Source organism: Pinus tabuliformis, chromosome 5_1 (genome assembly GCF_031772625.1).
Source record: "Pinus tabuliformis cultivar Carrire ecotype Pingquan chromosome 5_1, CPIR1, whole genome shotgun sequence".
NCBI lineage: Eukaryota > Viridiplantae > Streptophyta > Pinopsida > Pinales > Pinaceae > Pinus > Pinus tabuliformis.
In genome coordinates this window covers 895697032-895714093 of record NC_142305.1, presented here as the reverse complement: position 1 = coordinate 895714093, position 17062 = coordinate 895697032, and the positions used below count along the sequence as shown (strand labels likewise).

The 17062-nt window shown below is 40.2% G+C and overlaps 1 long non-coding RNA gene across 1 annotated transcript in view; it reads left to right on the top strand.

Moving 5' to 3' along the window:
* Nucleotides 1-17062, top strand: part of LOC149167692 (uncharacterized) — an 89384-nt gene that overhangs the window by 67619 nt on the left and 4703 nt on the right. The gene's annotated exons all lie outside the window — the stretch shown is intronic.

Genomic DNA, 17062 nt, shown 5'->3' with positions numbered 1-17062 from the left:
ACTTGACCAAGTTCACTAATTGTCGAGATGAGCTTGGAATTGTTGGGATTACCGCTGTCGAAGATGATATGGTGGGCCTATCTCTTCTAGGACTCCCTAAGAGTTGGCAGTTATCAGGACTCTGTCAATGGGAGGGAGAAGTTGCCATATTGGGAATGATTGTGGTCGGATTTTATGCAGGAAAGATCAGAAGGAACACCAGAGACGGTTCCTTATCAAAGACTGATGATGAGGAGAATTGTGCCTTAGTGGGTAAGGCAAAGAAAGGAAAGGGGAAAGCATCCCATTCCAAACTAGATTCTTTTCATGGAGGCAATAAGAAGGACATGTTGAAAGTCAAGTGCTTTCATTGTCACAAGCTGGAATTTTGCTACAAATTGTCCACTCAAGAAGTTCAAGGAGAAGTCCTCAGGAGGAGCAGCAGGTGCGGCTCTTGCCTCTCAATTCAAACTAGAATTTACCCTCATTGAATGCATGGTGTCATCAATGATCGGTAGTGTATGGTACCTAGACAGTGGAGCTTCATTCCACATGATTGGCAACAAGGAACTCTTCAGTGACCTAGAGGAGAAGGATCTCTAGATGCATATCGAAATGGGTGACGATGAGAGGTATAGTGCTACTGGATTGGCTACGGTTACCTTTCAGAGGGATTCGGGTTCTCCTCTCACCTTGAGAGATGTTATGTATATTCCCGGCTTGAAGAAGAACTTGGTATCTATTGTCATGCTGGAGGATAGAGGCTATGATGTGATCTTTAGTGAAGGAAAGGCGTTCCTTTGTCACATAGCCACGTGACAGGTAAAGAGGATAGGGATTCAGGTGAAGAATCTCTACAAGTTGGAGGTATAAGATTGTGTTTCCTTGAGCACGAAATTAGAAAAGGTGGAGAGTCGAGACATCGGTGAGTTATGGCATAGGAGGTTGGGTCACTTGCATCATGGGGCTTTGAAAATCATGCAGTAGATTTCTACCCTTCTTCCCAATGGTATGCTAGAGAAAGTAGATACATGCAAGGGGTGTACTTTGGGAAAATTCACCAGAGCTTCCTTTAACGACAGAGACAGTCAAACACAGGCGATTCTAGAGCGATTCCATTCAGATGTGTGTGGACCATTCTCGACAGCATCCACGACCAAACACAAGTATTATGTTATATTTGTTGATGATTTTTCTTGTAAATGCTGGATCTTTTTCATGTAGAAGAAATATCAAACTTTCACAATGTTTTGTGAATTTAAAGCATTGGTCAATAAAGAGTCTGACAAGAAGGTTAAAACTCTAAGGAGTGATAATGGTGGTGAGTATATCTCAAATGAGTTTAAGAAATTCTGTGCGACAGAAGGGATTAAACGGGAGTTGATGACTGAAAGGAAGAACATAAGCATTTTAGGGGCAACACATGCGATGTTGCATGATGAAGGCCTACCACTACACTTGTGGGCTGAGGCATGAAAAACAATTTTTTATTCACAGAACAAAAGCCCGCATCAAATTCTTGGGATGAGTACACCAGAGGAGGCTTTCTCAGGGAAGAGACTAGATGTTGGTCACTTCAGGATTTTTAGGTCATCGGTATATTTCCATGTAACCAAAGATACACGGAAGAAGATTGAGCCAACAACAGAGTTAGGGATATTTGTGGGGTACATTGATACACCTCACAACTATCAGGGGTACCTGTCAACCAGCAGGATGACAATGGTTCACAAGGATGTCAAATTCGATGAGGAGAAGGCCATGCGATTTTCCTTCGAGAGGGAGCTTCAGCTGCATGTGGTTGAAATTTTACTCCTAAGTTTGAGGAGCCTCATATTGATGTGGAGCAACCACATGTAGAGGATCCGGGAGTGGATACTATTGGATGGCGTTGTCATTGATGTCAACCCATGGAGGTTATTGGGTTTGACTTTGACCAAAAACACCAGTGATTAATATAAAATGGTTAATGAACACTTCTTAGTAATTGTCGGATTACATCAAGATGGAAGCTATATTGTTGGATGGTTAAAAACCCAAGTCCTAGGGTTTGTGTTCCCTGGACTGAGGATGTGCCCTGACTTTGTTGAGGGTTTTTTGTAGGTCAAATCATTGATTTTGGGTCAGAGATCTATGTCATTAGATTCTCCTCGAAAATATGTTTCTGTTGATATGTGGTATGCCCCAAGAGGCCTCCTAGTTTGAGAGATATTCACAATTGAAGTTAGTGACCATAGTTTCTGGGCTAAAACCCCCAGGGGTAGTGACATGACACCTCCTCCTACAATTGTCAACATATGACATTTTTTATCACTATAATCTCACCCCATATAAGTTACATAACTTCAAAACCAAAGACAATAAATCAATCATTGACTTAATACACTCATATGTCACCTACAAACACACACTAAAGAAGGTTAGTGTACAATTATTTAGAGTTTAATAAACAAGTTATTGACAATTACTAAATTAAATTAAATTTATTAAACCTAAAAATTATTTTTATGATTCCTAACACTCACATAAATGAATCCCTTCTGTCCTCAACAAAACACTCCTCCTAACCTATAAAGTAACATTCATACTCCTCATCAAACCATATCACACTCTCAAAAATTATTCTTTGAAATTTTTGGTGGTGTTTCTCTGTGTTTTTTCAGCCTCTCTGAGGCACATTCCAGTGAGGGCATGATCTCTCTTACAAGAAAACTTTCAGGCATCTTTCAAGCAAACGTTCAAGCATAATCTCTCCTCCAAACAAGCGAAGCCTTTTTTGAGGTAAGTTTATTTTTGTTTAGAGACTATTCTTGGCATCCTGAACAAGTATTCAGTACATATCTTTATGGGTATGCTCCTAACTACTTCAGAACTAAGTTATTCTTTTGGCCTATCATTTGAAGCCTCCTACCCTCTATTCCATAAGCATGTTGGTCTCTTTTGATGCAATAACAAACTCTTAAGAACAAACGAAGCACTATGATTGCTTAAGGGCCAGTTACGGCAGCAAATTTGTGCCTAGGATTGCTACAACGAGTTAGGGTATTGGTTAGGGAAGCAAATTTTTATGAATTTTCTTTGTAAATTACTCTAATAAAATTATTTTAATATGCTTGTTTGATTGATTATTACAGGGAATTGTTTTAGGATTCGAACCTAGAAATTAGGGCAGTGAACTTAATTACCTTACAACGCAATTGAAGTGCTATGATGACTCGCTTTTGTGGCCCAAACTGTTTGGTATTACTGTAGTTTGCATTTGTATGGATAGCATATGGAATCACATATTTCCAGCATGGTAATGATGTGTATAGGCAGCGTGTGAACTTCTTTGTATAGGCTGTCAGTATAATCTTGATGGAAGATAGTCACTCAGATGTATAACTTAGTAGTATAGCACGTTTGTGTAGCATACTAGTGATCTTGATTAGGCACCGTTGTTTGGACTATGTGGGAGAAATGTTTGATATGACAGAACTTGATCTACAGTAACTCGAGATATAGACTTGACATGTAAACTAGAAAATGACATTTAAGTCAGCAAATAAAGTCAGTCTACCTTGAAGCAGTGTATAGGAAGTTTAACCACCTACAGTTGTCAATTTATGACATTGAATTTCACTATGATACAATGGTTGTAATCTCATCATGTATCAGTGAGTAACTTTAGGTATCAAATGCATTAAGCCAATGATTGATTTAGCATCTTGTTGACAAATCTCTCATTGCAATTTTGAACCAAAGTACAGTACCAAATAATCATTATGCCATAACATTTACTTCATGTGATCCTACAACAATAAAAAAAAAGTGAGACTGTAATGATGATAATGACTTTTGATGACTAGACTTTGTTGACATATAGACATTTCTGTGACAGTCCTAGTGTAATAGTGAAAATAGTGACATGGCTTGACTTATGCAGTGTGTTTTATCGTTTGAAGATGGCAAAATCAAGCAAATAATATTGATTGTAAGATCTGTGTTTACAATATTAGTAAGATAGTGGGAGAGACCTTATAATAGTACTATGTCCTTAGATATAGAGTGACATGACATCAATATTGCTAAATTTGGCAGTAACATATGGTTGACTGTATCATTAAAACCGGTATGATTGTGAGTTGACACTTTGACTTTGACTTGGATCTATGACTATGATGACCTAGGGATTTGTACTAGAAGTCTTGTAGTGATGACATAATCATGACCTTACAAGTTAGTAGGTATTTGAGGGCAATATCATTTCGTTGTATAACAGATTGACGTGAATATGGACAGTAGTGTATGAGCACAGATCAACAGTGAAAAGGCATATGTTGGTAGCTCTCCATGGGAAGAATTTCAGAGTATTAGAGGCAGTTCATAGGGATTACCTGAGGCACCTTGGTTTTTGACATCATTTGATAACAGTGCCAGATGGTTGCAGCATCGTGTGCAACTTGATACAGTGTGGTGGCATGATATATTGAGTCTTGATTCTTATTCATTCGTGAGAAACTCAATGTAGTGACATGCAGTGGCAACCAATAGATGTGCAATGACAGTGGTTGTGCATTGATGACCATTCGTTCATGAGCAGTGACATGCAGTGATCTATGTCTGCAACACTAGAGTGACAGCGATGTGCAGTTAAGCAGTGACTTTGATGTGCAACATTGTGCAGTGATCAATTTGATTTTTCAATGATTAGTAGCTACCAGGATTTGACTGATATACAACATCTTCTTTACAGCTCTATTATATTGATTCAAAGAATAAGGGGATCTAGTCTAAAAATTGTGAAACACGGTCAGTCGACTCTTCAGGGTGGCAGGGTGGTACAAGGCAGATGATTGGAGTCACCTTTAGGTTGTGGCTTGAGAACACTTCATGGTGGCAGGGTGGTGCTAGAGCAAGTGTGGCTGTTATATACCTAGGGGGGATAATATGGGGTACCAAGGGAGGTATCCAAGGTAATAATGTAATAATGGGATGGGCCATAGTAATAAATAAGGTGGTTAACCCATGTCATGTAAGGGACCACAAGTAGTTAATAATAATATAATGGGCCCATGGTATTAGTTGATGGTATGACGGAACCATGGTAATGACCCATGGTATTGTATGTATGAGGCCTATATAGAGGCTAGAGACTCCACATGGGAGAGAGTCAAGTATTATTGTATGAACAGGCATATGGCTTGTGGAGTGTTCTCCTTCCTTAAGGAGTGAATGTATGGTGTTGCCCTACCTTAAGGGTTTGAGATCAATAAAGAATCATTTCTATCTATATTCATATCTTGTTATTTCTTGGGTTAATTCTATTATCATATAGAGTGAGTTAATTATATTATTATTAACTACTTGTGGTCCCTTACATGACATGGGTTAACCACCTTATTTATTACTATGGCCCATCCCATTATTACATTATTACCTTGGGTACCTCCCTTGGTACCCTATATTATCCCCCCTAGGTATATAACAGTGGCTTGCACAGGGCGTTTTGGCACCCATTTAGTTGTGGTTGATAAAATAACAAGGCAACAAAGCATCCTTTCCGATAGCGTCTGGTAAACAGAGTGTTAGGGCACTCATCAGGTTATGGCCTAATCTACAGGGCATTGTGGCGTCCTTCTGGTTGAAACCAGATATTAGGGTCTAATAGCATCCTACAGGTTGAAGCCTGTGAATTAGGGGGTTGACACCTCCCTCAGTTGTAGCTGAAATCTTAACGTAATCAATTTTATTTTAATAGGGAGAAGACAATTACTAAAGAAGTGTTTGGTGGTTTTTGACCCGGAGGGGGTTTTCCACCTAAAAATCTTTGTGTCCTCTGATTTATCTTTTTGCATTATTATATGGTGTTTTCTATTGTTGATTATTGTTTATGATCATCTAAAGAATAACAGTAATAATAACTAAATATTAACTAATGCTTTGAAAAAGATTAAGAAATGCTAATTGCTAAGAAATATTGATTCACCCCCCTCTCAAAATTTCCAACAAAGACATCCACTCAGACAAAGTCTTCTAGATATGGGAGAAAGCGCACTAGAGAGGTTAACAAGTTATTATAGATGTGAGAGAGAATGTGGGAGCACCCACATCACAACGCAGCAAGAGGAAGTCACCTAAGAGGTACACTGGATACATGGCTCTTGTGAGCGGATGTGTTGAGATAGAGCCATCTTCCTTTGATGAGGCAATGCAACAACTAGTTTGGGTTGATTCCATGGTGGAGGAGTATGACTCCATTGTTCGTAATAGTGTTTGGGATGTGGTCCCAAGTTCAACAGACACGTTAGTGGTCAACTCTTGATGGCTTTACAAGGTAAAGCAAGCAGCGGATCGTAGTGTGGAGAATCATAAGGCCAATTTTGTGGCCCGTGGCTTTTCACAGGTAGAGGGGATTGACTATGATGAGACCTTTACTCCTATTGCAAGGTACTCATCAATCAGATCCATATTGTCACTATCAGTGCAGATGGGTTGGAAGATACATCAGATGGATGTAAAGACAACCTTCCTTAATGACAGTATTGAGGAAGAGATGTACATTAAGCAACCTAATGGTTTTGAGACCTTTGACCATGAGTCACATGTGTGCTGACTCAAGCGAGCATTGTATGGGATGAAGAAAACACCCCGTGCTTGGTACAATAGGATCGATAACTACTTCATCAGGTTGGGCTTCACCAAAAGTGAAGCAAATGCAAACTTGTACCACATTGTGGTGGAAGGTAAATTGTTAATCATTGTTTTACATGTCGACGATTTGATCCTGACAAGTGATGATAAGTTGATTAAGTCTTTCAAGGAGGATCTTGCAAGAGAGTTTGAGATGAAGGAATTGGGTCTCATGCATTACTTTATAGGCATGGAAGTATGACAAGGTGATGGGGAACTTTTTGTCTCTCAAGGAAAGTATGCCAACGAGATACTGAAAAGGTTCCACACGGAGAGAAGTAAACCCATGGAGACTCCTCTAGCAGGTAACTGGAGGAAGGAGGATGCTGCTTCGGGTGAAGTGGAAGCTACTATTTACAGGAAGCTTGTTTGTTCACTCATGTATTTGGTGAACACACGACCAGATATGTGTTATGCAGTTAACCAACATAGTCAAGCGATGGTTAGGCCTACCAAGCTGTGTTGGAAGGTGTCCAAGCATGTGTTGAGACACCTTAGAGGCACTACTCAATATGGATTGTGGTACAGATGGATAGAGGGAGTGAAGCTTCAAGGCTTCACCAATGCAGATTGGGCAGGGATTTCATCCGACAAGAAGGGCACATCAAGAGGGATATTCAATATTAGGTCAACAACTGTTTCTTGGTACATCGGAAACATATATCGGTTGCACTCAGTTCAGCCGAGGCAGAGTACATGGCTGCAAGTCAAGCAATATGTGAGGCCATCTGGATGAGGAAGATTCTAGTTGGTTTGTTTGGTCAATAAATGGATCCAACTATGATTTATTGTGATAAACAGAGTTGTATCAAATTCTCTGAAAATCCAGTTTTTGATGATTGGTCCAAGCATATTGATATCCGATATCATCATCTTCGAGATTGTGTATTGAGGTGGATTATGTTGTTGGGGTACATTCCCACAGAGGATCAAGATCCTGACATTTTGACAAAGGCACTGTCAAGATGTAAATTCAAGTTTCATAGAGACAAGATCAAGGTTGCTGATAATCCCTTTCTTGTTGAGAGGGAGTGTTGAGAAATGGCAACAATAAATTCCAGTTTAATTTGTCCTCGAATTAAATTGGGAATTAAAATCGAATTTTCTTCTCATAGAAACTTGTAAATAGTTAATTAAGTTTAATTGACTTAATTAACTTAGGAATTTTGAGTTGGAAGTCTTTCTGTGGTCATGTATGTGTGATCCCTAAATTTTAGGGGTCCAGGATGAGTTTATTTGAGTTGTAATTAGATAACTCAGTTTGACTGAGTTATGGTTAGTTAAACTAGTTCTAACTGTTGGAGGAACTAATAAAGGTCTAGTAGTGAGTTGATGGACGGTGCATCCTCAGTGCTACTCCAACTAACTAGAGATTCATTCAAGAGAAACTCATGCATATAAGTTCAGAGAAATACCCAGTTGAGACTAGAGTGCAAGGACATTATACTCATTTTTATGATTTTCCGAGTTGTACAATCGTGCATACAATCAGTTATGGACCTAAGTTTGGATTGAGCAGTTTTGGAAGAAGGAATGCCCAATTAAATATGGGTTGATCTTCTTATGAGTTGTGCAAGGAAATAGGGGCTTGGTAGACAGCATAACTTCCTAAGTTTTGGCTAGAGCGGGCTTGTGAGGCAGAGAGTTGATTATATTTGTGCAGGGATTGTTCTAGTGAGAACAAGCATTGTATTTTCATCTTGTATTTCTGATTAATGCAATATATATAGTCGGGGTTTTGAACAGTTGCTTTCCCTAGAGAAATATTGTGTTATGTGCGATTGATATTCTTCCTCTTGATGATTATTGTTTTCTTCGATCTATTGGTTTCTGCTGTTGAAAGTATGGTAGATTCTTGCCTTGTGTTTTAGAAAATTACATGAGTTGTTGAATCTACAGTAAAAATCTATGAGTTGTTATTTATGGTTTGATTGTTGTTTGGTGAAGAAAACACTAATAATAATAAAGAGAAAAGAAGAAGATAATCTAAAGAAGTAAAAACACATCATAAACAATTATCATCGAAGATAAATCGTCCTTATACTTGTTGCCCCTAGATTTCTCAACATGGTATCAAAGCTAAGGTGACAAGTCAAGGAAAGGGTAGCTTAAAGTAAGGACACTCAAGGACCGAAGCACTAGAATATCATCAAAAGCATCAATCATCAAGATAGTCCACTCGTGTCAAAGGAACTACAAGGACAAGTATTACAACATCATCTTGAAGGAAGTTACTGAACGAGACCTCAAAGACCCTAGTCAAATCAAGAATGACTACAAATTGGAGCATCTTAAAGCCTCTACATCAAAGAAAAATCAAGGAGAAGGCATTGTCTTCATCATCAAGGAACCAAGGTGATCTCCCTCTCTTTGAAGGATCACTTTTGAAGGAAGACATCTTCTATCATTATCAACATCATAAAATCAAGAAGGCAGCAAAGTGAATATATTGTCATCAAGGAGTATCTTCACAAGTAAGTATCTTCATGTCCACATCTGAATATATCAAAATGTCTTTTTGCAAGGAAAGAAACAAGTTGGTTGGAGTGTCGAACTTTGTTGCATGGAAGAAGAGGACAAATTTAATCCTCATAGAAAATGAAGTTGCAGAACATGTTAAGGGCTCAATCATTAAACCTCCAAAGGAAGAAGCTAAATCATTTGCAAAGTATATGAAAGGGAAAGTACGGGCACAAAGGATTCTCATAGAATTAATCAAAGATCCCCTCATACCCTATGTATCAAAGTTGGAGACAAACTTGTAGAATTGTTCTCCATAAGTAATGGAGAAGTGATCTCATTCAGACAAGAACTCTACAAGATGAATATATCAAAAGAAGAAGTAATAGTGATTCGGATTTAAACATGAATGTAACAAATTACATATATAACCATAAATACAGAGATGCAATAGAAATAGCACTTCATTTCATTAACATCAAATACAGAAATATGCTTACAAACATAATGGAAATACAATTAGCTCGGCCGATGGTAGCTTATCTCTGAGAAGAGATGTGGCAGCTACATGCCTCTGAACTATGTTACAACGGAGCTTAAAGGCCTATTTATTATTGAGAAACAATGGAAAACCCTAAACATCCAAAAATATAACCCTAGGAGATGAAACACCAAACTATGGGCCCCGTTGGGGTAATCTGGTACATCAACTTCCCGAGGTCGTAACTTTGGCATATGATCTCCATTTGATGCAAACAATACCTCATTAGAAAGATATATCTGAGGATTACAACTAATAACAATGAACACCAAGTTGAATACTTGTATTATTTGCCTTTGTTTTTCCCAAAAAACGTCATTTAGAGCCTCAAAACGGCTTTGGAAGTTCAGAACCCGAAAAATTGCCAAAAATAGTAAATTGTGCTACAATTAAGGAAACCGAAAAACTGAAATAAAAAATGGTGGGGGTCCAAGTGGAATAGGCGGGTGGCCACTAATATCCACCTGGATCATTCCTCCCACCTTAGGAAGCAATGGTCCCCATTGCGTTGAGCTTCTCCATGAGATGAGGAAAATTCTGCTGAACTTGGTCCCTGATGAGCCACTTTCCCTGGTGAAGGAGTTGGCTTGCTTTGACAACTCGATATTGTTGGATCCTTTGCTATCGAGTGTTCTTGATCTGTTTGTCCATGATCTGATCAGTTGTGGCTTGTTCCATGCAGTCTGGGTTTAACTATGTTGGTGTGAGTTGTTCTGCAATGTCAGATGTGTCCAACAATGGTCGAAAGTAGGGTTGTAGGCGGTCCACTTTGAACACTAGGTGTAGACCAAGGAATGATGTAATACTGAGATTGAAGGCATTATCCCCTACTACCTTAGTGATGGCGTATGGCCCATATCAGAGCAGGTGAAGCTTGCAGTGGGGCCCAGTGAGGCGCTCCTTCTGCAAATGTAGCCAAACTTTGTCGCCCACCTGGAACTTGTGTGGCACCCGATGTTGATCATGTCGCTGCTTGTAATTAGCATTGGCTCTGTCCAAGATGTCATGGACCTGTTGGAGGATGTCCTGAATGTGCTCAATAAAGTTGTTTGCCTTGTCGGCTTCAGACTGGACATGAGCCGAATATGCTTGAGTCGCTGCAAATGGTATGGCCACATCAATGGGACATAGTGGCTAGAATCCCAAGCCCACCTGAAAAGGGTTGTGGCCAATCGAGTTGTGGAGAGCCCAGTTATACTTTTTTTAGAAATAGGGGAGGCTCTCATCCCAAGTGCATGGATGCTTTGGGTTGTACATTCGCAGAATGTGTACGGTCATCCTGTTGACGACCTCTGTCTGGCCATTAATTTGGGGATGGAAAGGTGTGGACTTAGTGAACTTGGTGTCCAGCATCGACCAAAGACTGGACCAAAATGTACTTAGGAACCTGTTGTCCCGATCTAAGATGATAGACTGTGGGATCCCAAAGTGTACCCACACTCATTCAAAGAAGAGTTTAGCAGTGGCTTCTGTTGTGATATTCTTCTTGCAGGCCGCTATAATGGCCATCTTCAAGAATTTGTCGACTACCACAAAAACACAGTCATTGCCATGCTTAGTAGAAGGAAGCCTTGACATGTAATCCATGAAGATGGATTCCCAAGGTCGACTATGGGTAGGCAGTGGAGTATAGAGGCCTTGCTTCTTGATGGTCGGTTTGGAAATGGCGCAGACAGTGCATGATCTAATGTACTTCCTGACATTCTGTCAAACATTCGGCCAGTATAAATACTTCTACAGTACTGCCATTTTTTTCTCGACCCCAAAATGTCGAGCGACCCAACTGTAGTGCACTTCCAAAATCATCTTGGCACACTCACTTGAAGGAACACAAAGGTGTCCCAGGTGGCATAATAATGCATCCTGGAGGTGAAAATATGGCACTTGTTGACCCTCCAAGAGCGTTTGGTATGTGTGGCAAAATTCTAGGTCACTTTTGTAGAGAAGTGGCTAATCAGAAGTCTCGTTCCCACAAGAGTTGAGCACAATGGTTAATGCCATGATCGGGGGTCGGCTGAGGCAAGATGCAACATTATTGGCGTTGCCCTTCTTGTACTTGATATTCAAATGGAACTATTGTAGATATGTGGACCACTTCTGATGACGATCATTCTGCAACTTTCCTTGCATCTGTATGAACTATAGGGGTCGGTGGTCTGTGTGGATGACCATTTCCTTCCCCAAAATGTAATGCTTCCATTGTCGACATTCCTACACAATGGAATGCATCTCTTTGTCATAAGTGGGATGTTTCTGGACTGTTTCTGAAAGTGTCTCACTGTGATATGCCACTAGATGCCCTTGTTGAGTAAGGATTGCCCCAATAACATAGTCAGAGGCATTTGTCTTGATCTCAAATGGTTGTTGCAATTCTGGTAATGTGAGCACTAGTGCAAAGCAGAGGTGATGTTTCAACTTTGTGAATGCCTTCTATTGAGATTCAGACCAAAATAATTTTTCTTTCTTTCCTCCCTTGGTGAGTTGACTCAAGGGTCAAGTGATATGAGAGAACCCCAACACGAACCTGTGGTAGAAATTGGCAAGACCCAGAAAGTTGCAGAGCTCTGTCATTGTGGTTGGGGCTGGCCAATCCTGAATGACTTGGATCTTGGCTGGATCCATATGCACCCCCTGTTCATCAATAATGTATCCCAGATATTGAACCTGGGTCATGCAAAAAGTTCATTTCTCCAAATTGGCACACAACTTGTGTTGTCGCAGTGTTTGGAGAACCTGTCAGATGTGGTGTAGGTGCTCTTCCCAACTCTAGCTAAAGATAAGGATGTCATCCAAGTATACCACTATAAATGAGTTTGTGAATGGCTACAAGAGGTCATCCATCAACCTCATGAAGGTTGCAGAAGCATTTGTCAACCCGAAAGGCATAACCATCCATTCAAAAAATCCCTCGTTAGCTTTGAAGGCAGCCTTATAGACATTGGAGGGTTCGATTGGTACTTGGTGATATCCAGACTTCAAGTCGATCTTGCTGAAATATTTTCCCCCCTTGAGTTGGTCCATAAGGTCATCAGTCCATGGGATCCGGCACCTATTCCAGATAGTGATCTTGTTTAGCGCCTAATAGTCAATACAAAGTCTCCAAGTCCCATCCTTCTTTTGTACCAACATGATCGGGCTCCCACAGGGTGATGGACTCGATCGGATGTGACCTTTCTATCGCAGCTCCTAAATCTACCTCTTGATTTCACCATTCTCCAGAACAGAGCGCCGATAGATGGGTCCATTAGGAAACGATGCATCTAGGGTTAGATCGATGGAGTGCTTGACCTCACGATGCAGAGGCACCCCTGCGGGGGAAGTGAAGATGCCCTCATACTCCTACATGAACTTGTATATCTGTTGTTGTCACGCGAAGGGGTTTTGTCTAGAGGTCGTGGCCACCATCTTCTTCTTTCCTTGAGGGCGTATAATCAGGAAAAAAAATTCACGGTTTTGGAAATGAACTTATTGCATTGTTTTTCAGTAACCAAAGAGATGGTGGTAGGCGGTGCTACCATCTGTATCATGTACAACTTATTTCCCAAGGTAACAATAACAACGCGAGGCATTGACTCATACACATCATTTCGCTTCCACAAGTATGGTTGGCCTAATAATAAATCACAAACATCAAGAGGAGAAACATCACATAATACCTCATCCATGAAGGGCTTGATGTTGTATGGAAGGTGACACTGCTGGCTGACGCAAAGATCCTGTCCTTGGTGAAGCCACCCGATGGTGTACGGTTGTGGGTGTGCTGTGGTCGGTAAGCCTAGCCGTTTCACGACCTCTACGGAAGTGAGGTTCTTTTCAACCCCGATGTTGACAATGAACTGTAGTGGGGGACCCTCTACCCACATCTAGGAGTGGAAGAGGCGCTCCTCCTCCTCTGGACCTTCAGGTTCCTCCTTTTGGATCTTCATGGTGGCAATAGTGGTGTTGGGCTCTACATCAATAATACGCTTCCCTTTGTCAATCCCCTTGTTGGGTTCTGACACAGGGTCGAAACATGCATCTAATTCAAAAACCTTCAGCTCAACCACCAGTGACTGCTTGGCCCGACACTCACTTGTGTTGTGAGTGAAGCTCTTATGGAACTCACACCACTTTCATGTGTCCTTCTTCGACTTCGCGGTGTTGTTCTTTGATTTCAGCTTTGGTGGGTTGTCCAAGGCTTCCCCGCCTTGGATTTGTCCTTTGTTCTATAGTTTTGGGGCACCTTTTCATTGCTTCGGATTCACAAATCCAAAGTCTTGCTTTTTTGGTTTAAGATTTTTCTCGATCTTGACAGTGTATCGGTACGTCGTGCCAAGCGAGTAGATGTCTAGGAACTCCATCTCATCTTGGATGTACCTGTGTAGGCAATCGCGGTACTTGAGTACCAAATGTTTCTGAGAACCTTTGATACCCAACTTCATGTGAAGGGTATGAAAAACATTGGTAAAATCTGGCACGCCTTGATCCCTTCCCTACCGCAGCGTGGCCCACTTTATGTATTTATCCTCATGGCTCCCGACAGGGTAGTACTGCTCCTTGATAGCATCCCGAAATGAATTCCATGTGGGTGCAGCTAAAAACAATGAGGGCGTAATTTCATCCTTTTGTTCACAGTAGGTTTCCCATCAATCCTTGACGTGGGGGGCGGCTTTGAGAAGAGCAAAAGTAATCTTTTCCCGGCTGGAAAAATCATGAACAGAAAAATATCCTTCTAGTAGATTTAAGCATTTATCTACGGTGTCTACATCGATTTGGCCCTCAAATATGGGAATGTCAAATTTTACTTGTACCTTTAAAGGAGTGACACCTCCAGAGTGGCTGCTGGATCTGGATGCACCGTCAGTGGGCAACCGTTGAAGGATCTGAGCAAAGTTATCCATCATCGCATTCCTTTGTTTCTCAAGGGCCTCCTCGAGCAATATTTTGATAGGATCTCCTGCTCCCTCGCCTTTCTTTTCTTTCCCCATTGGTGGTCGTTGGGGTTTGCAAGGCTGATCTTGCAAAGTTTCAACCAGATCGAGCCCTAACTCCTTATATCCCAACCTCGTTGGGGACATGCAAAGAAAAATAGAGAAAGAGCAGACCGCTCGGATACCACTAATCCAGATTTAAACAAGAACGCAACAAATTACAGATATAACCATAAATACAGATATGTAGCAGAAATAACACTTCATTTCATTAATATCAAATATTGAAATATGCTTACAAAAATAATGGAAATAATACTAGCTCGGGTGATGGTAGCTTATCTTTGAGAAGAGATGTGGCGGCTACATGCCTCTGAACTATGTTACAATGAGGATTGAAGGCCTATTTATTATTGAGAAATAATGGAAAACCCTAAACATCTAAAAACTTAACCCTATGAGATGAAACGCCAAACTATGGGCCTTGTTGGGGTAAGTTGGTACATCAACTTCCTGGGGTCGTAACTTTGGCATACGATCTTTGTTTGACGCACACGGCACCTTGTTAGAAAGATCTATCCGAGGATTAGAACTATTGACAACAAATACTAAATTGAAAACTCTCATTCGCCGCGTGTGGATTTCCCCAAAAATGTCGTTTAGGGCCTCAAAACGGATCGAGAAGTTCACAACCCGAAAATTGCCAAAAATAGTAAATTGTGCTATAATTAAGGAAACTGAAAAATTGAAAGAAAAAATGGTTGGGGTCCAAGTGGAATAGGCAGGTGGCCACCAATATCCACCTCGATCAAATAGCCTCATATTTTATAAGGGTGTCAGAAATTAGAGACCAACTACAAGAGTTGGGAGAAATAATGTCTGATAAGGAAATGACAACTATAGTGCTCAATGCACTACCAGAGGAATGGGGCAACTTTACATCAAGCATATGTGGAAAGGAGGCTACCTCGTTCAATGAAATTTGGTCATTATGAAAAATTGAATAAACTAAGCTAAAGGAAAAAAGTGATGTAGGATCAAATGAGAAAACACAAGCATTTGCTACCATGTCTAAGAGAAAAGGGAAGTTTGGTCCTCAGAAAAGGAAGAAGAATATGTCCAAGGTCCAATGCTATGGTTGTCAATAATATGGGCACTACAAGAGAGATTGTCCCAAACTCAAAAAGGACAATGACAAAAGAGGAAGGGAAGAATCCCATATCACTGAAAAAGTGGAAGAAACTGAAAAGGAAATCAAAGGAGGAGGAAGTAAAAGATCTCTACTATGATTGAAATAATATTCTCCACCTGGTTCTTTTAAAGTTCTGTAAAGTATAGCTTTCATAGTAGAAAACATTAGAAGCATGGTAGGATTCATCATTTTAGGAGATGTCATCATAGCATACGATGGAAGCAAGAGCTCATGACATCAAAAGAAGCTTGAAAGATGGCTAAATTATAAGGTTGTGGAAGTCATAATTAGAAGGAAGTAGGTATTGGTAACCTCATTAGAAGCATAAGTAGTACTTATGGGTAGAAGGAAGTCATCTAGTGTAGAGCTCATCATACATCATTGGAAAGGAGAATTTGCAGGATGAGGATAATCAAGATCCTCCATTGGAATCTTCATTAGAAGGTTCATCTCTTGGAAGAAGAAAGTATCTCAAGAAGAATACCACCTTGGATGGGATTCACTATTTGGAAGAATGATGGTATGATGACAAAGAAATGCAACATGTCGAGATGGTTGAAATACTCTCAATCAAGGAAAATAAGTTGTTGAAGGAAGTCTAGATGACCAAAAGAAGAAAAGAGGTATGTATGCATATGTTTGATAAGTTAGGTCATGTCATCATATAGTTGTAGATAACTGGGATAGATACTCTACCTCATGAGTATGATCAAAAGAAAGGGTTCTCTTTTGTTGGAAAGATGCATTGAAGGCATGGTTCACATATTGACTAAATGAAATCAACATAATATGTCCTCATATGAAATATGAGGTGGTTGAAAAAGATGAAGGAACTATGATTGGAAGTTCCTGGGAAGCAATATGCAAATATAAAAAAGAAGCGAACGTGAAAGATGAAAATTTGGTCACCTAGAAAAGGCAATCAACAATCGATGACTAGAAGAATTAACCATGATATCTCCATAGGAAAAATATGAAGACCACGGGAAAGTCTGGAAAGAAAGAAGACCCTTGAAAATTGAATATATTGGAGATGTGTCAATATATATGTAGGATGTTGATGTTGCAACAAGCAGATGTCATGATGAAGGGCCATCACAAAAGGTAATTTCTGATGTGACAATCTTTTTTTATTTTGAACAATATATGGATGGGCTAATACAGGGCTACCAAAAGGGAGTTGTGGATGTCATCTACAACCAATACTCAAGTGGAGGATGAAAGATGCTAAAGGAAACATGATAGGGAAAAGGTAGCAGTATGAAGAAAAAGCCAGATATGGTGCAGTAGATCACCTTCCGATCAAAG